This window comes from Amborella trichopoda, chromosome 8 (genome assembly GCF_054954075.1).
Source record: "Amborella trichopoda isolate Santa Cruz 75 chromosome 8, AtrichopodaSantaCruz75HAP2 v2.0, whole genome shotgun sequence".
NCBI classification, from domain to species: Eukaryota; Viridiplantae; Streptophyta; class Magnoliopsida; order Amborellales; family Amborellaceae; genus Amborella; species Amborella trichopoda.
Window position 1 is genome coordinate 33,983,720 of NC_142343.1, and position 20,658 is coordinate 34,004,377.

Consider the following 20,658-nt stretch of genomic DNA (forward strand, 5'->3'; position numbering starts at 1 on the left):
AAGGGTTTGTAATTATAAGCCTAACCCTAAAGGGCTATAATAAATGTGCAATTAACCACCTCACTTGTGTAGCAAGATTTCATTAGCCCCACGCTCTTATAAAATGAAGGAAACTTTTGAAATTTTCTGTTTGCTAGAATTTTGTCAAATTGCCACATGGTTATACCTTCCATCTTGGTTTTTGGTTTAGTTAAATGTAAAAGAGCATGGCTATTATGACTATAAGAGAAATTGGAGTGAATTAAAGGACAATAAAGGTTTTTAAATCCATACCACACATCTTGATGGCATGATGGTGGATGGTGGGTTAGAATCAACTCTCTCTTTGTAGCCACTAGATGATGATATAGAGGGTCAAAATTCATCAATCTAGAAGCATCTCTACACTTTAGAAGCCTATAAATACCCTCTTGAGTCTTCATTTTCAAAAGTTCACATCCACTCTCTCTCTAAACGGCACGCGACACTCTCTTCACTCATAGTGGCACACCCAAGTCACTTCACCTCTTCCTTTCTCTCTCCAGAAAATTGACTTCATGCTAAGCTGAGAGAAAACTCCATTGAAGCTCCCTCACTATTCCATTAACGGTGATTCAAAGCTCAAATTCAAGCTATCGATGATCTAATATTGAAGGCTTCAACAATTGAGTAAGATCTCTTTCATTTTCTTTGATTCTTATTGATTCTTCTTATTGTAAATTCTCAAGTATAGCAAGTTATCTTCATCCTTTGATGATTAGATCATTGATCTTTTGAATCTACTTTGATCCCTCTTAATCCATATAATTGAAGGCATCATCCATGCATAATTTGATCTAGTTTCCAAGAGCTTTTCGCTTTGATTTTCTGAGTATTTTTTACTAATATTTCCCAAAGGTTTTCAAGACCGCATCAGTCAATTAGATCATAGTTTCGATTTCTTGAATTTTTAATTTTATAAGAGGAGACTATGTTGAATTTGTGTGGCTCAATTTGTGAACGCAATTGAACCAGTTTTGTGTTTTAATTCAAATAAACTATAATTCAAATGAACTATAGTTGGTCATGAATTATCTAGCAGAAAACAAATATAATTATGCTTATCAGAAACGAAACAACTGACCATCCTCTAGAGTATAATGGCCTAGGCTACTCTGATCCATTGGGCCAACTCGTCGTGCTACAACCACAAACATAACGACCTGTTCAGTAGACCACCTAACAGAGCATTGATGGAAAATTTAACATCCTTCTCTATGGGGATAATTCAAATAACTAGCTTCCACATAGAGACGTTCTTCCCATTTAGAACCTTTCCTCGATTTATCTCTACCTAAAGTTCGATGCTATTCTTGTAATTTAGAAGATAACAAGAAAAATGAGAAGCTCGAGTAACTCTAAGAACTTCTAAGGAAAAATTCTCACTGGGTAAAATAGGCCCCAAACAATCCTCAATTCCTAAGTTCCATAGGGCCATTGACTCACTTTGACAGATGCCTGATGTAGGATCATATGTATTAGCATCCAAAAACTTGAACATCGAGGCTGACTCAGTCACTGCCAAGATTAAGTAAACTCTCCAAAGTTCAAAATTTGTCTTGGAAAAGGTCCATGAGTTTTTCAAATTTTTATGAAGAGTTCTGAATAAAACAAAGTGTCAAAGATAAAATTTTGAGCCCGAGTTGTCACCAGGTGAAAACCAATTTCCTATCACATGGGACTGCCATTGAATTCATCAAAACAATAGATAAAATTATATATAACCAAAACTCAGGCACATTTTGAGTTTATCATTTACAAATTCAGCCACTAGACTATTCGAATTGACTGAAAGAGTTTTTTCAAGTTGAAAACGAGTTTTTATTAATGGGTGTAGTTAGCATAAGGTCGCAACCTTAAATAATCAAATTGTGTGAAAATTCTTAGATGGCGCAAGAATCTAGTTTTATCTCTAATTATAAAACTTTAAACTCAAAAAACGGTTCAAATCAAGCACATCTACAAGCATATGATAATCTTGAAAATGGATGGTTCGGATTATTTTTAGGACTTAAATTTCTTTTTTTCTTTATATCGATGAAGATGATCAATTAAGATGTATTTTTAATATCCTAGCAACCTTTTTTGAAGGATTTTATAGGTTTACCTTAATTCTACATTTTAAAGTGTCAACATATAAGCTTTTTCCTTCACGTATACATAAGAAGATATTTGTTTGCATGTGAAATTGACCATATGTACTTCCATTCCCCGAAATTTACTTCAAATATTAGTCCATGAAAGTTCTGTAGTGAGATTCCTAAAAAATTGCAGATACAATACAAAACTTCTTATACATGAAGTTATTTATGATCCAAGAACTACATGATAATAATTTTGGTAAACAAACACAAAAAAATGTAATAAAATAAGAAAAAATATACAATATAACCATTTATATTTGGTAAATAGAGACAACAATTAATCTTGACCATTGAATGAGAAATTGGGTTGCTACATTTGTTCTTTTGACCAGGCTCAAGTTCAAAAGAAATTTCTACGAACTATGTGACACACCTAAGCTATCAGATATCACATCTGATGACTATAGGTGATTGCAACGTCCTTGTATTAAAGATAAATAGTCTTATAGTATAAAATAGATATCGTTATTTTGAAATATGTTGCTCAGAAATCTTCCCAAAGAAATAGCACAAAGAAAATAAGTTTTCTAAACATAGCCTCATTTTACATCAAACATTTATCATAATAGTAGAACACAACTAAAGCAGGATTTGTATAGATCTAATATGATACAAGTCCGATGTCATAAAACGTAAATTACTAATTTAATAAACAAGAATTGATATTCCCATAAATGTTTTTTTTTACTCTTTTCTAGATTGTTATTTGCAACAAAAAAAATATAAGTTTAAACTCTAGGGAAACTATATTTCATCTTGCTTAGTTTGTATCATATTATGTTTTCAAGAGTAGGGCACAAAATCCTCAAAGTAAAACTATAGTGCATAGAGGCTTTTCAAAATTTGACTTCATCATTTTTTACTTTCTTTTGAACTAATAGAAACCAAATTCTATCCCAAGGATTCATCAACTAAAGAACTTCCATTGCAGCTATAAATTAATTATACAAACAACCAAAGAATGACAAACTTAAGTACGTCCATCTCAGGATAAAATTACAAGGCCAAAATCCATAAAAAATTCCATTAATAATAATAAGTCGTTTCATGTTAAAATATTTTTTTTCCAGAATACTGTGTTGTGTAATGAATATCAAAATTAGATTTACGTTTATGAATTGATCTCGTTTCCACCATAAAATTCTATAATAAGAAAAGGAAAACACTGAAATGATCAGACGGAAAGCTCTCGAGGTTGCCCAAATTCCAAGATTTTTAAACTCTCTCAAAATATGCATACATAACCAAGAACAACCAGCATATAGTTGTTCCACGTGGTCCATCAATTCCTCCAACCACTTGGGTTATTCACATTAAATCAAGAAAGACCGAGGGGGCAGCACGAAGGAAATGGGAGGAGAGAAGAAAGTGTTGGTGGTATAAAACCAATGGGCTAAATGCAATCTTTCAAAAAAAAATTATTGTATTAAAACTCAAGTGTTTAAATGCATGAATATCTTAATACAAACCATGATACATATATTCCAGCCTACAAACATGATTTATACACATTTAAATAATAAAAATTCAACCCTAATAGCTCCCTTACAAATCTCTTACTCAAAAATAAAATTGAGCTCAATACAATATTCAAATACTCACAATATATATTTCTACAAAGAATTACATGACTTGCACTCACAATTCCTCATTATATTAAAATTATATGATAATTTTATCTTCATTCTTCATCATCATCATATGTCACGATGTCTCATACACATCATACACTTGATCATAATAATCCAATTAGATTTCAATTCATATAAACAATAAAGCATAAAATTAAAGCTCATATCACAAGATTAAAAAACAATATCAATATTCATATAACATATTCAATTTAATCAATCATAAATCACTTAATAATTGTAAATACATCAAATTAACATGCAAGTATATATGGGGGAAGCCATGGTTCGAACCCCTTGGGCCCGAACCACGAAAAAGCCTTTTGATGACTTCATTTTATCCCGTTGTTTAAGGCATGGATGATAATAATAACTCAAAGAGATCAATCCAATGTGAAGCAAATGATCACACTATTATTTCACTTAATGGGAATCAAATCATGAGAGACACATGTATCAAAATACTCATTCAAAGTTTGAGAGATATACTATACAAAATAAGGGAGTTATGGTAAAACTACACGATGTGGTCCATAAGGGACCACATGAATTTTTCAACATTAAAAAAAGAACTCAATGGACTATTTAATATGTTCAAATATGATGAAATAAAGTTCTCATCAGTTGTGTAATCTCAGTAAAAATTCCACAAAAATAAGATAAAAAAAATCTAGGTGAAACTACTCAAAATCATGGAGTAAGCAACCTAGTCTACACATATCATATGTATCGACTGTACTATTGCTTTGAGACTCTTCAAATATCAAGTTTTCATGACCAAAAGATAAGAAAACTATTGTAAATTAAGAATTATAGCAAACTTTGATAAAGAAAATGAGGTAGGAATTGAAATATAAGAAGAAACTCAATACCTTATTGAAGCAATAATATTGCCTTGATCACACATATGAGAGACTAGTCCATGGAAGGGTTTCAAATGAAAGCTCAAGGAATAAGATAGTCTCATGGGTAACCACGTTTTTGTCGAGAGGGTTCTCTCTCTCTCTTTGAAATGAATATTCAAGTTAGGGTTATAATTGATCCCATAAGTTACTTTTATACTTACATCATAAATATGGATTTGATTTTGATCCTTGATGCCTTAGATCAATGACACATGAGAGGCTTTTATCCAAGCCACTCATCCATATCTTATCACCAAGATCAATGGATGAGTTTTTGACACCCTTCACTTCTTAATACCTAAGTTTACAGTCATTTTACCTTAAAGCCCTTAGCTCCACATTTTATTGTCATTAAGTCCAAATTCATGTTTACACTTATGCCCATGGTTTTTGAATAATTTGTAAGAGTCAATAAAAGACCAGGACATAAACATAAAAGTAATATGGGACATCCACACATGAAAATAAAATATCCTATGATACCACTAATAGGATTTCAACAACACTAAAGTTTCACATGGGTCAAGCACATAAGGTGGTGCCACATAAAATATATCCACATGCGACAAAATTACATGTGGATAATAATATAAATCAAATTAATTCTCAAAATCCCATGACTTCACAAAAACATGTGACTTAAATCAAATTTAAGTTCATAACAATACATAACACTTTAAATAACAAGATAACATGTTATAACATAATACCAACAAAATAACTAATGGCAAATAGGTTCCCACATGGATATGATGGCAGCATGGTGTCATCCATAAGTGGAGAGGTGGGGGTGCTACATGGCATCCCTATGGCCATTTGGATCCATGTGGCATCCCAACGGCCACTTGGGATCCACGTAGCAACCTCATAGGATGTCTTTGTTTGGTATTTATGTCAAACAAATTTGAAAATCACATTTTTTATTGTTTAAAAATTCTGAAAGTATTTCCAAAAATCCCAAAAATTCTCCAAATGATTTTTCAACATTATTACACATTTTCTCATCACTAGAAAATCTTTTTTCATCATTTTTAGATTAATTTGGACCAAAGGTAAATGTGATCTCTAGACTTATAATACTAATCAGAGTCTTTCATTGGGCTAACCCCAATGACATTCCACCCATGTCTCAAGCCAATCTAATGGACCTATGCTCCACAGTTTATAATACAGATGCGCAATTGGTTACGTCAAAGTCGTTGAGCTAGAGCTTCCCGTCATCGGGAGTTCAATGGATTACTGGTGCACTCCTGTGGGACATGTTCCTACTCATATACAAGGGCCCTCTCAAAGAACATATGCACTAGCTCTTCTAAGTAGGATAATACTATAAAAAAGTGGCTTCCCCATACGACTGTGGGTGCACATGCCATGGAATGGTCTCGTGTCAGGATACGGGCTCATGTCCCATGATCCGACCATTTCGTACAGGGTGAATACTCTTTTAAATACTCGGGTTCTATTATTCTCGATTGGATTCTCCAAGCCTTGACTTATCACATCAACTATGAGACATTCTAATTAATATAGTCCTGACTAGGAGGTAACCCTCACACCTCCGTGAGAGTACACACTTTCAAAACGCATACTCTCGATGCCTCAAATACTCGGAGTATATGAATATGGGCCCCTGTACACCAAGCACCCAGATTTAGTCTCTCTCTAACTCCCACTGAGCATAAGACTCTTGGCTTTACGGCTTTGAAAGGCCACATAGCCAACAAAAAGTAGGAGAAATTCCTTCGAACAATTTGGTCGAAAAATAGATTTCATTAAAAATGATAAATATCTGCTTAGAAGGGTGTCATAAAACAAAGGCCAAAGCATTCTTGGAAAGGAGGCAGGAAAGATGATGAATGCACCTTAATCAGAGTGAACGCAAGTAAAGTGATAATGAAGAAAAAGTGGAGATGGGACGGAGGCGAAGGGAAATGAGAACATAAAAAGAGAAGGGAAACAGGAGAATAGCCATAAGGGGAAAGCAAGTGCAAGAATAGCCACAAAGAAACCGGTACAGGGCACTTGAAAGTTTTCTTCTAGTATAAAAAATTGGCAAGGTAACAGATATGGGAGAAGAAATTTTAAAGAAAAAATAAGCAAGGGATCACAAAGAAGTTAAGAGTCAGAAGAGCAAGATCGGCTTTCTCAACCATAAACAAAAACAAGTATCATAGATAAGGAAATAAAGAAAGTAGACTGAGAAAGGAGAGAGGAAGTAACATGAAGAAGGCAATATTGGTACTCCATGTTCCAATTGAGAGTGTCACAGAAAACATCCAACCTTTTTAAGTTATCAAGCTAATAATATTTCTCACTAGTGTACGAACAACTAGTAAGGAGATGAGTGAGTTTTTATTGACAATAAGTCTATATCAAGGTTAGCATTGAACACATGCCTCTTTGTTTTAGTTATAGAGGACTTAACTAGGCACCTACATGATGAGGTACCATAGTGCATGGTGTTCGCAAATGACATAGATTTGATCAATGAGACCCGAAACATCATCTATACACAGTTAGAACTTTTAAGGGATGCTCAAGAATCCAAAGGTTGTAAAATTAGTCTAATTACGACAAAGTACATGGAATGCAAGTTTAGTAATAATAGGAGTAGAGACAAGGAAGTAGTTAAGATTGAGGACCAAGAAGTACAAAAAAGACCACACTTTCGATATCTTGGGTCGATAATCTAAAAAAATGAAGAGATTGAGAAAGATGTCACACAAAGAATTAGAGCTGGGTGGGTGAAGTGGAGATGTGCAACTGAAATTTTACGTAATCACCGCATATCTACAGAGCTGAAGGGAAGTTCTATAGGACAACTGTGAGATCAGCTTTGCTCTTTGGTGCAGAATGTTGGGCAGACAAAAAATAGTATACCCATAGAATGAGTGTAGCAGACATGAGAACGTTGAGATGGATGAGTGGCAAGACAAGAATGGATAGAATTCGAAATGAATCCATTTGAAAAAATTTAGGTGAGGCACCAGTCAGCGATAATATGAGAGGGGGTAGACTTCGCTAGGCAAGCCATGTATGGTGTCGACCCAGTACAATATCTGTTATGAGGTGAGAGTTAGTTCAAGTGGAAGGATTGAACAGGGCAAAGATTAGGCCTAAAAGGACGTGGTTGGAAGTAGTCTGAAAGAATATGGGGACTTATAGCCTCACTGAGAGTATGACATTTAATAGAATAGACTGGCAGACCAGGATTCGTGCAGCCGACCCCAAATAATTGGGAAACGGCTATGATGATGATAATGATGACTACACCATTCTCACATATTAGAAGGACTAGACCCAATCTAAAGGGTGCAGTTTATATAAAGCTGAGACTCTAAATAATTAGTAAAGCGTGCCTAAAAAATAGTGTCGAGAAATGTGGTTTCAATGCTAAAAATCTTTGTGATTGCCTTACAATATATTTTCATCTTTAGTTATAAAATTTAAAGCTTCAAAAATAGTGTAGATCGAGCAGATCTATGAAAACTTGAAAATCTTGAAAATTTATAGTAAAAAATATACATTACAAGAGGCACTATTTCAGAAACTTGAAATCCATTTTTTTCTCATGTCCATGCATCTTGATGTCTAGATGATCAATTTGAGGATATTTGGGCATCAAAACAACCTCTTCTAGTGAAATTTTTGAGTTAGGCTCTAATTTGATTGTTTAGAGCCTTGGTTCTATATAAACTTTAAATAGGGAAGCTAACAATAATGTTGCACAAAAACATTCAGAATTTCTCTTAAAATACATTTCTCCTCGCACCTCGAGCACATGAGTTCAAAATTAACATTTACCCCATTAAGTTGCAGTCACCAATTAAAATTTCTCTAAGAGAAAAAGGAAATCAAGAAGCTTCTTAACACTCAAAGGCCAACCAAAACTGGAAAGTCCTTTAGCATCATGTTAAACACAAAAAAAATTATACGCAGCCATAAATCTTTTGAATGACAAAATACAAAGGCCATACCTGATCAGTCAAGTCAAACCAAAACTTGCCCATAGCGTTGTGTAAGATCCTGAAAATGGTGTGGCACAACATTTGGATGCAAAATGAAAGTTTCAAATGCTATACATGTCTTGTTCAAATGAATAGAAGAAAATGCATTGACGTATCCGGGCTTACTGTTTCCCCATGATTTATAATTATCGGCCTTGGCTTATAGCTCAAATCCACTATTTTCTCCCAAAGAAGTGGAATATAACCATGAATCTGCATAAAAGAAGTTGAAAAAATTTCACCGTTGGGAATAACAATTAAAGATTTTAACTACAAAGCGAACTTGAATTATGAATAAAGTTTAATCTTCGTTATTAGCTTCGATAGATCAAGTTGTTGCAATTGTAGGACATGTCTATAGAAGATGAACATAACAAAATAATCTTGAGATGCATGGAGACCTGTCAAGATAGAATGGACATTTACTATACACTCAGATACAAAATATTTAAATACAACTCTGAGCACAACCAAGTAAAGAGAATATAAAATCCTTTCATTCTCCCAAACATCAAACCCCCCGAAAAAAAACAGAAAAAGAAAAAAATGGTAAAAATGAAAATGTGAGAGAGAGAAAGAGAGGAAAAAAAGGAAAAGAAAAAATAAAGAAAGAGATTGTAAAAGGGAAATACCGCCTGATACAAAGTTCTTCAGATACAAGACGAACCTCTATGCCATTTCAATTTGCTCAATCAAAGGTTTCGACAAAAAAGATGAGAACCACTAGTAAAATATTTAGACAAATTTATTGGCAATTCTATCACTGAGATTACTTGGTTGAAGAATTTAACTAATGGGAGGGATAAACGACACAAGACACACAGATTGAATTAAATGTGCTATTGTCTGTTGTGTCGATTGTACTACGGATGTGGGACACATCTGCTATTATTACATCACTTCGGCAATTCCTTTGTAAGGCCAAACATGATATTTCAAATTGCAGAACTAGATTGCAATGAAGCCGAACAAGATAGTTTCAGAACAAGCTGGCTGCTCCAGTAGTAGATGGCATCCACATCTACCATGGCATCGGTGCTCACTCCTAATACATATTCAAAAGAACACATATGTGATCTGAGATATCCTCAGAAGAACACGTCCATGATTTCAGGTCATAGAGTAAATCAGAGGTGTTATTTGTATGCTTTCTCCCTCTAGGATTTCATTTTCTTGGATTTGATTCAAAGGGCTCTGAGAAACAAAGGCATGGTTGCTTGGCGATTCTGATGATGGAGAATGCCAAGAAATCAGTGGGGTTGTAGAGTGTGCTTTGATCTGTTCACTCTTCCATTTCAGTACTGGTTCTCAAATGGAGCTAGAAGGCCTGAACTTAATGTTTGCTTGGCTTGGTCAATTTAGAGAGAGAAATAGGGGGCAAAATGCATGAACCATCTTATAAAGAGTCTCAATGGAGGATATGATCCAATCTCTAAAGAGCAACATTTCCCATGTTTCTGAAAGGCTGGCAAAAAATTTCTCATTATAAAATTTGTTTGTTGGTTTCATGGGGTGGTTTCCATTTTGACCTGTTCTCAAACTTCAATCACATAAGGAAAACAGTACTTTGTTCTTGAAATTGTTCTGTTGGTTTTCAGGTTGGTGTCCTATTGTTTCCTAATTCAGTTTTTTCTTGGTGGTTTCATTGATGGTTCACATTTTTTGTGGGAGAGTATTGGGAAGGGGAGCTCTTAGACGAAATTTGGAGTTTGAGGTGTTAGTATCATGACGATAAATAGTAAGGAAAGGCTTCCTGTAGAGAGTTGCAGGTTTCTGGTTCTCTCAACAATGGCAACCATGCTCCAGTCTTGTGCTTCTACGTCGATCCCTTGGGTCTGTTTGCTGTTTACAAATTGGTTGGGTTTAGTTTGGTGGACCAAATTTGGTGTAGCTTTGGTTTTCTGCAGCATAATTTAGTTTTAGTTTCTATGATGGTGGTAGTTTTGCTTCAGGAAGGGGGCTAAAGTTAGTGAAGGTTTTAGAGTGATTACAGTGATGACTAAGATGGTGTTGATGGTAGAAATTCAAGATCGTTTTTGGCAGTGGGGATGATTGATGTTAGTAAGCTGTTAAAAGGAAGCCAAAATACCCCCAACCACAAAATGGTTCAAATGCAGTTAGCTTGAAAATCCAGCTGATGGCCATCTGCATTTCAAAATAAAAAAATGCAGATTCATTTTCATAAGTAGCCAAACAGGAAGCAAATTGATTAGTCAAAGTCCTGCAGAAAGGGGTTAAGCGTTATTTTACAGTAGCTCTCCAAAATGGGTCAAAGCTATGATGTCCCATTTGAAAAAAAGTTTAAATAAGGTTTGCAACCTTAAAATGTAGAACTAAGGTGTACCAAAAAAAAATCTATCATAAAAGGTCGTTTTGACATTGGAAAACCCTCTAATTGATCATCTCGATATCGAGATTTATAAATATAAAAAAACAAAAAGATTTAGAGTTCCAAAAATAGTGTAAATTACAACGCATTATCTGGACCGCCCATTTTCAAGATTTTCATATATTTATAGATCTACTTGATTGGAACTATTTTTGAAGTTTAATATTTTATAATTGGAGATGCAAATAGATTCTCAAGCCATCCTAATAAATTTTAACACTAAAATTACATTTACGATAAAAGTTTGGAGGTGCGCCGTAATTTAATTGTTGAAGGTTGCAGCCTTATGCAAACCACACCTGACCTATTTACAGTTTTACAGGGTAAAGCCATAATTTATGACATACGTTGTATCAATTTCAAAATTTGGAAGCCTAGAGAGCCACCTTTTCAGGATTAATTAGGGGCTCAACAGTTCAGGGAAATTAGGGGGCTGTCACCACTGCAGAAAGGTGTCTCCAAGAGCAGCTAAAGCAATATATTTATTTTTATTTTTTTTTGTTTGGGAATTAGTGTGGGGGTTTCTGCATGTGAGGTGAAATATAAACCAAAATACTAGGATCTTCAAGGTTCATCAAGGAGCACTATTCAGTACCCACTCATTGAGATGAATATAGGGAGGTCATGAACTGGTATTCAGGAGCAGGCCAAAAGGGCTGGAGAGGAAGTATGGGGGGTCAGAGAATAATTTAGATGGTAGAAAACCGAGGAGAAACAAGGGATGTGGGAACAATTGCAAGGAACCTCAGATAATATGCAGAAATAAAAGATAAAGTTGTGGGTAAATACTGGCTTCCTGTTATTATTATTCACAGCTCTTAAACGACTGATCATTGCTTCACTAACTACAGTATAATTTGAACATAATAAAAACCAAGAACATGCACATTACAAAAAAATTCTCATTAAGGCTGTTCCAAACCAAATCTTGCATACAATCATAACCATAATCTCTGAAAGGATAACTGGATAGTTCAAATTGTCCATTCACTTATCATATACTAGTGAATTCCTTCTAGAAACATGCAACAGCAGGCGAGAATGGGCTCTAGGCGAAGATGGTCAGAGTGGCACTGTTATGACATCATGTCTAGATATCCATTCTCACTAGGTTCCCAAGTTAACTTTCACAAAAGAAAAAATAAAATTGCAAGAGCAGGCAGAGCAGACATTTTTCCCCAGAAGATACCTGTAAATATAATTATTGAAAACCTTCAATAATGAGCAACTGTTCTGTCTCGATAAAATTAGCAGTGTCTCCGGCCAAATTGGCTCCTCTTCTCGACATTATGGGTTCTAATAATCCAATACAAAGTTGAACTTCAGTCCAGTTCAAAATGCAACTGCTACTTGTCATTAGAGCCAAAATCAGTTCACAATACATAATACTTGATCATTTTTATTGGTTAGGGATATTAGGCATAACCAATATGTTCCTATACAGGACACCGCACAACACAAATGCAACACTTTTTTATTTACTTTATCCTTTCTGCCCTTTTCTTCTCAAATGAGGAGGATGTAGATGGAGGGAGGAGTGGAGTTGTTGTTGATTAAGGTAGCTCCTCTTCTCCACATTATGGGTTCTAATAATCCAATACAAAGTTGAACTTCAGTACAGTTCAAAATGCAACTACTACTTGTCATTAGAGCCAAAATCAGTTCACAATACAAAACACAGGATCATTTTTATTGGGTAGGGATATTAGACATAATTCAATACAGGACACCGCACAACACAAATGCAACACTTTTTCATTTACTTTATCCTTTCTGTCCTTTTTCTTCTCAAATGAGGAGGATGTAGATGGAGGGAGGAGTGGAGTAGTTGTTGATAAAGGTATAACGCGATTCAAACCTTAGCCGCTATACCGTGGAGCTTATGCGTTGGAACAGTAAACTAAGAGGCACTATTGCAACCCTATAGAGTCATCATCATCATTATCACTATCATCATCATCATCATCATCATCAAAGCCTTTCTCAACTATTTCGGGTTGGCTATTTGAATTCCGGTCCACCATTCTACTCTATCAAGGACCAAACCCTCAGTGACGCCATAAGTCTCCATATCCAATTGTATCTTTTTGAGCCTACGCTTTACCCTTTTTGAGCCTTCTACTTGAACCAACTCACACCTCCTAACAGGTACTCTATTGGATCTGCTATGCACATAGCCAGCACACCTAAGTATAGTTTCTCTCATCTTATCGCCTATTGGAGTCACACCTAAGTTCTCTCTAATGTGTTCAGTTTGAATTATATCACTTTTTGTCTTGTCATTCGTCCATCTTAGCATCCTCATCTCAGTTATACTCATCCTATGGGTATTTTGTTTTTTGAACGCCCAACATTCAGCCCCATAAAGCAAAACTGGTCTTGCAACTGTCCTATAGAACGTCCCCTTCGCTTCATTGGTATGCGACGATCACAAAAAACTAAGTTTGCATATCTCCACTTTGCCCACCCAGCTCTAACTCCCCCAAATCCAAAATCAATCCAAACTAAATCCTCTTATAAAACCATGAAAACAGTTTCCTTGAGGGCTGAACTTTAAATTATCAAGAAAGGAAAAGTGATAAGTTTTTCTTTCTTTGTCCCTTTTTTTTGTTTCTGATAAAATGATATCAAGAATAATAGTAAGAACTGAAGGTTCCATTCACTTTCCAGAAACCCAAATTTTTATAACTCGGCCTGGATGACATATAACAACAAGTCAAATTTAGTAATATAAACATTTTCTTTATCGGTTTCCAAAGAACTATCTTACCTAGATGGCGTGTGCAGCTCCCTGAAATTAGGGTAATCTGTGCAGGTGAATCTTTCACTGTGATCTGCACAGTCTGAAAACTTAGGCAAATGTTAAGATAAACAATTCAAACACTACAGAATACAGGATCACTCTGCGGAGTAAGGCAATTGTCCAGCCAAAATGAATACTGTGTTACAAATTGAGAGAGAAATTATAGGGAGACCATAAGATTACACAAGGCAAGTGTTATAAGGATATTTCCTTGAACCAATGGAATGACATACTATCAAACTACACAAACAACAGGGAAGACAATAAAAATTAGGGCGTGATATCTTGAACTCCGAAAGACTCAAAAGACACATGAAAAACGGACGAAGCAGCAAAATCCATACTTTGGACTCAATAAGCTCTTCTAACAAATTTCGATTCCACAAAAATATAGGATCTTCCTGAAACAAAAAAATTGATACATCTCAATCTATAAAACCCCGAGTTAGCATAACAAGCAATGTACAAGAAAATTGCATCCGATTGCAGTACTATCATAGAAAAGATGCTAAAATGGCATGGTAGATTAGACAATATTATAATTTTCTATAAAAACAATTATCGAGTAAAGGCACAAGAGATCTTTATCCTTCACATTAATGTTGTGATTCCCCATCAGGATGTCTAACTGAAAGAAACATAACTGTCCTTTATACTAATCAGGCAGTAATTCCTTTACAAAAGAGTCTATGTCTACTGAATAATTAAACTTCCTCTCAAGTTAATGACTTGGTAAACTATAACTTAAGTTTGTCGAGATGATGTATAGGGAGGCTGATTATGCATCAGGTAGTCTATATTGGGTATAGCAACAACTCGATAGAGGTGTCCTACATTTCAGACTTGTCTTTCATGAAGAAATCTGAAGTGAATGGTAAAATTCACCTGTGAAGAGTAAACAGCACTATCTTTCGAGAGCAGAGAAGAAGGCCCCAAACATCAATCAAATACAAACACGTAGTACTTTTATTTTCATAGTTTAAGGATGAATAACATATGGCTCTGACTTCTTACAAGGAAAACATTCCATTTCAAAATACACGTCTGACAAAATGTCAGAGAAAGGCTAATAAAATAAAGATTGAAGATGCTCAAACTCATAGAAACTATGAGTTAAAAGATGATATCGTAATTGCAATCCTATATTGCATTAGGAATATCAGACAATTCAAATAATTTGAAAAAGCTGATAACATTAGACTAGATAGAACAATCACCTAGTTTTATAGCCTATTCCAATCAACTTCCATGAAGAAAGGTCATTTAGAAAGCAAGTATCATTAAAAGCAAAGAGATATAGACATATAGCCTAAAATATCCGACAGGAAGAAGATTAAAAAAATACCCCCCTTTTTATGAAGAAGAGTGACAAAGAGGGAGGCCATGGCTAAAAATGGGAGCATGTCATTTTCTCATCTATTAAGTTAAAAGGGAGAGGATGGAGAGAGAGTAGAGACTGAGATGTCATTTTTTACTTTATATAATTTCCTAGGACCCGAAAGGAGAGAGACCAAAGAGTAGAGAGAGAGATGTCTTTTTCACTTTATGTATAACTTGACCCTTTCCTCTCCTGTTTACCAAAAAAAGGTCTCACATGAACAGGAAATGCTGCTCTCCTTTTTCTCGTCTCTTCATTCACCAAAAAATGTTTAATGATGTTCCTCTCTTCTTGACACGTATAAAAAGGTGGTACTAAAGCATGTTGTTCCCTTTCCTCCCTTGTCTCTTAATTTACCAGGAAAAAAAAATCTCTTTCCTCTTTTGTTCACCATCAAATAGCTCCTGAAGTATGAATAATAGAAACAGATAAAAGCAAGGGAAAATGTACAAGAAAACAAATGCCAAAAATAGTTTTATTGAAGAGGAATCCGTCTAATTTGTTATTTAGACATACAATGTTTATTTGACCCAGATCCTTCACCTAACAGAAGATTTATCTGTCAATACCAGAATTTTGTTGAATTCTAGATTCCATAATCAAATTTTGATTCTGATCTTGAAACCTATTTGCCTCATAAGCACCATGAGCAAAACTACAAAGCAGCAACCTACAATGTCAACTTAAAAGCTAGAAATGCCAATCATGTCTCCATCCATACGAGCATCATCTAGATGACATTAAGTAGATCCATCTGTTAGACAAACCAAGATGCATTTGCTTGTGTATGAAAGAGAGCACCATAAACCTTCTCACACTTGAGGGGAACCGTCTTTAGATGCATGGTGATTCAAAACTTCTATTATGTTGCATATACAAAAGATTAGACCAAATTGAGAAGCGTGGAGATGATCTTACTTGCATAAGATGAAGTGTATAATTACCAAATTACAAGACAAACAGTACCCCATGAAAAGAGCCAAATTAACCTGGCTAACAAGTTCACTGTTTTCAGCTAAACAAAGTTATTCATTATAAATAAATGAAGGCATAAAAAGCAGAAAAGTTTCCCATATGAAAGAATTTCCAAACCAACATTTTTACATATGAATTATCAAAGCCACTGTTCCTAGACTCGGCATCACCCTATTGCTGAGGAGTACATGGTGGAACTGACCTTATGCCTATGGAATGAACAAGACTCAGGACGATTTTTGCAAGACTCAGCCCAGATTTGCACAACTCACCTGAGTATGACTTTTTTGGTGATAAACTCGGGCAAATCATATAGAGAAAGTTTTTTGATGTGAAAAATCAAACTTTTAAACCGATTTGGATGGATAAATCGGGAAACCTTTTGTGTTTTAACAACAATATAATCAGTATGATACAATTTGGGTTCATAAAAACCCAATCGAACAAGATTTGCTTCTGGGCTAGATGCACAATGTGCTTTGGACGACTGCACCACTAGTGCTAGTAATGAGGTTGGTTGATTTCGATCAGAGGCCAGCCATGGGATTACTCTACGAGGCACTAGACCAAGCAAAACAGGCTATCATGGACAATTGTATATTTTATGACAAGGTTTGGGAGATTATTGACTTTAGGTGGGCCAAGCAGTTACATTGCCATACACATGCGGCAAGTAACTCTAAATTTAAAATTATATTTCATAATTTACTATTAATTTCTTATTCTTATTGGGATATCTATGTTTATGTTTATATCTATAATGTATTCGGGCTTCTTCTTTAACTCGGATTATCAATATAGACAGGGTCAAAGCAATCACCCAAAAAGCATGCAAGGTGTGAGGTACATTATTGACAGATTGGAGCCTGATGACGACCAATCAGGCCTTTGCCGTGAGCTTCGTAGGCTACTAGGCACCCAAAAGAAGCCAAAGAATGTGCCATTGAGATCTGGTAAGCCCTCTATTAGAACTATTTTGTCATAGATGATAGATCATAATGTGGTATTAGGAAGGTAAAAGTTATCTTACAATGTGGGTGTCGAGGATAGTTGTGTTAAAGGAGAAGCAAGACTCACTAGAGTTGGGATCAAGTGTAACTGTTGTACTGAAGTCTATAGTATTGCTGATTTTGACGCCCATGTCAAGACCCCATTTACAAAAATTTTTGTGGAGGATGGGAAATCAATTTATGATTGCCAAAGGAAAGTTCTGGATCAGAGTGTGTTGAAATATTTAAAGCTGAAATATTGTGAGTGAAAGAAAGCAGATTATAACCAGTGTGAAAGTGATGAAATATGCTCAATCTGCCACAGTGGAGGAGATCTTGTGCTAAGTGACGACTGCTACTCTGCATATCATTTGGACTGCCTCCACCTAAATGTATGTCTTCCCTTTCTCTTTTCTTTAAGTATATTGCCGAATTTACCTTGTACAATGATTGTATTAATTAGTTTCTTAGAAATTTGATCATCAATCTTGTTTCATGTACTATTTTGTTAAATACTGGTATGTTATATTAGGAAAATGGTATCCTATTTGTCCTATATGAACAATGCTTGGTTAAAGAGTTGTGTGTTATCTTCATTAGCTCTTCGATCAGATATGTTCATGCATAGTTTAATCGATGGAGTGGATAACAATGACAAATGCTTAATTTGCGGACACTCACTCCAGTTAGCAGTGAAATATATTTGTTTGCTTCCAATAAGCAATGATCTCTCAGTGTCTTTTGGTAGAATAATTTTGCGAAATTTTCTCTCATTGACTTAAAAAATACCAATTGTTGTTTTGATCACAGTATTTGGACATGTTTGATTGATTGATTGTACACAACGGACCCCAAAAACCTTGATGAGATGATCCCACTTTTCTTGATTCTGTTTTATCAAGTTTCATCTTGCGGGAAAGTTGTTTCTGACAAACTTTGTATTGACAAATTCCAAAATTCATGGCAACGGAATTAGCAAAATAAGATATATTAACTTGCTTATTATCAATGAAATAAGTTGATTTACGCATCTTTGATTTACGCATCTTTCTCTGTCCTTTCATTGAATAGCTATCATGTCAAATCTCCTCACTATAAATTTAAGGTTATCAATTGTTGTCTTGCTCACAGCATTTGGAAATGTTTAAGTGATTGTACACAAAAGTTAAAGAGATGATATCGCTTTCTTGGACCTGTTTTGTCATGTATAAATAGCAGGGTATGTAATTTTCAAAAAAAAAAAAAATAGCGGGGTATGTCAGTTTTCAACATAGCTTTGTATGCATATGGAAATCATTGAATTATATTTCCCAGCTAGTATGCTATTTTCTTACATCTATTTATCCTCATATTTTCTGTGCATTTATGAAATGCTCTAAGGAAGGTGGCCACATTGCATAGTTTGTGCCATTTAGTTTACTTCTTGTAGCTAAGATATCAGTTTGTCACATCCCTATGTTTCTTAAAACAGTAGGTTGGCTAGTAAGTCCAAGTAATTTGCACTAAAGAAATAGATAATTTTCAGGGTTGCTCTTTGGACCTGCAACAATGATCAGGTTGTTGCTGTCATCCATCCTAGAAAATCTTAGGGACATGAATACTTTGTAAACTATACTTAGATCCATATGACAAGATCAGTGTTGTTGTAAGAATCATCACTCTCCGTCCAATGGCTTGGATGGCGATGGAATGAGTGTGGGACCTGCTAAACACGATTGGATAGTGATGACCCTGAGGAATTAATATTTTATGTGATCATATGGCTCATAATAAATTTCCCCATAATTTTGAGCTAAATGCAATGCTGGTAGTGGCTCTTTCATGAGGTCAGAAGTTTAAAGTTCATGTCATTGTGAACAAAGATCATGACTGTTTTGGGCATAAGGGGACAAGGTCATGAGAAGTTATTCCATACACATATGTTACATGGCTTCATGGTAAACCATAAGGTCCTCCACCATCTGTTCCTCATATGGATAGTGGGCAATTTTAGCCCTAGGTGTAAAACTAGAGCACTTAATCTTCACCATTCCTTAAAAGGATGTATGGTAAATGTCCCCTAGGTGTGCACATACATACATGACTGGTGATTGATGCACTCTCCCATATGAAATGTCTTCTTTTATGACTCTTATTTTGTAGATTTCTATAAACAGGGCATATGACATGATAAGTGTCCTTTTTACTACCAAATCTGTACTCTTGATAGGTAATTTATTTCATCTTTAATACAGGAGGAAATACCAATGGTGGACACCACTAATCCAATAAAAACACTCACCAAAAACTGCCAAAGTAATACAGAGAAAGAAACCACCTTCATGGACTTCTGTAATAAGCATCATCACTTGTTAGCAGCTCCAAGCTTCTATAAAAGGAAAATGCAGTGAAAAATTAGAGCAAAAAGAACAGTTAGATGCTCTGTTTTCTTTGTACAGGAAGGGAGAACACCAGGGCCATCCACTTCTTCAAATCTTCACTTTCTACCTCTAATATTTCTTACTCTTCTGGTTTCTTATTAGAGATTCACGGACAGAGGGTTTTCTTTTTGCTTAGGTTGAGGGATCAATATTTTCCTTGGACAGGGGATAGAAATTTATTATGAAGTATCCAATGTCCTTAAAAATATGGAATATCTTTTCCCTTGTAAAACTTTTTAAAGTGCATTGGGTGTTTGCAATATTTGACTGTAAGTAGTGGCATTTATGTTCGAATTTCTTTTGTCAATAGCCTATTGAATAGAATAATAGTAGAAGGAACTTTCTATGCTAGTCATACAAGTTTCTAAGTTGCACTTGTTGCTTTTGGGTTGCCTGTCAATCATTTCTACTAATCTGATATGTGGCTTTTCTGTAGGATTTGCCTGAAGGAGATTGGTTCTGCCCATCGTGTTGCCGTGCCATATGTGGCAGAGGTGAAAGATAGTGATCAGTTCATCGCCAAGACATCAATGATGATAGTGAGCAGTTCACCGCGAAGACATTTCTTTGTTGCAAGCAATACGAGCATAATTGTGCATTTTCTCTCTATATTGAAACACATTTCTTTAGTCTTTTGCTTTTCAGCTAAATGCTTAAAGTGGTATTTTATCTCTTTATTTTCAGATCATGTGGGTTGCTGCAATGAAAGAGGGCCCTTGATGCTGAAAGGCTATCTAGAAGGGAGGTTTTGTAGTAAGAAGTTCTCAGATGTATGATATTCTTTTTCTAGTCTCTTACTTGATTTGTTTTCATGGTTAAAGTAATTTTTAGTTGCATGGGATAGACTTATCTAAAGTTATCTTGCTGTGACATTATTTTATTTAGAAAATATTTTGGCTCTTGGTTGTCTAACATTATCCTTTTGATGGTCTTGTTACATAAAGTCATAAACGTGTATATGCTTAAAAGTCATTTTGTGATCGCGTTCAGATGCTTAAA

General features: G+C 35.1%; 2 long non-coding RNA genes across 3 annotated transcripts; one reads left to right on the top strand and one right to left on the bottom strand.

Annotated features, from left to right (window-relative positions):
- The first annotated feature begins 444 nt into the window (after nt 1–444).
- LOC148781042 (uncharacterized) lies at nt 445–20,428 on the top strand. Its single transcript, XR_016039721.1, has 5 exons — nt 445–648; nt 17,052–17,203; nt 17,565–17,631; nt 20,096–20,198; nt 20,344–20,428. It is a non-coding gene; the product is annotated as an uncharacterized LOC148781042 (long non-coding RNA).
- Nucleotides 3,568–15,806, bottom strand: LOC148781043 (uncharacterized). Of its 2 annotated transcripts, XR_016039723.1 has the most exons (3): nt 13,865–15,806; nt 8,832–8,918; nt 3,568–8,724 (listed from the first exon to the last, which is right to left on the bottom strand). It is a non-coding gene; the product is annotated as an uncharacterized LOC148781043 (long non-coding RNA). The 2 variants fall into 2 exon arrangements; XR_016039722.1 differs by having other exon boundaries at nt 3,568–8,918.
- Nucleotides 20,429–20,658: the final 230 nt, after the last annotated feature.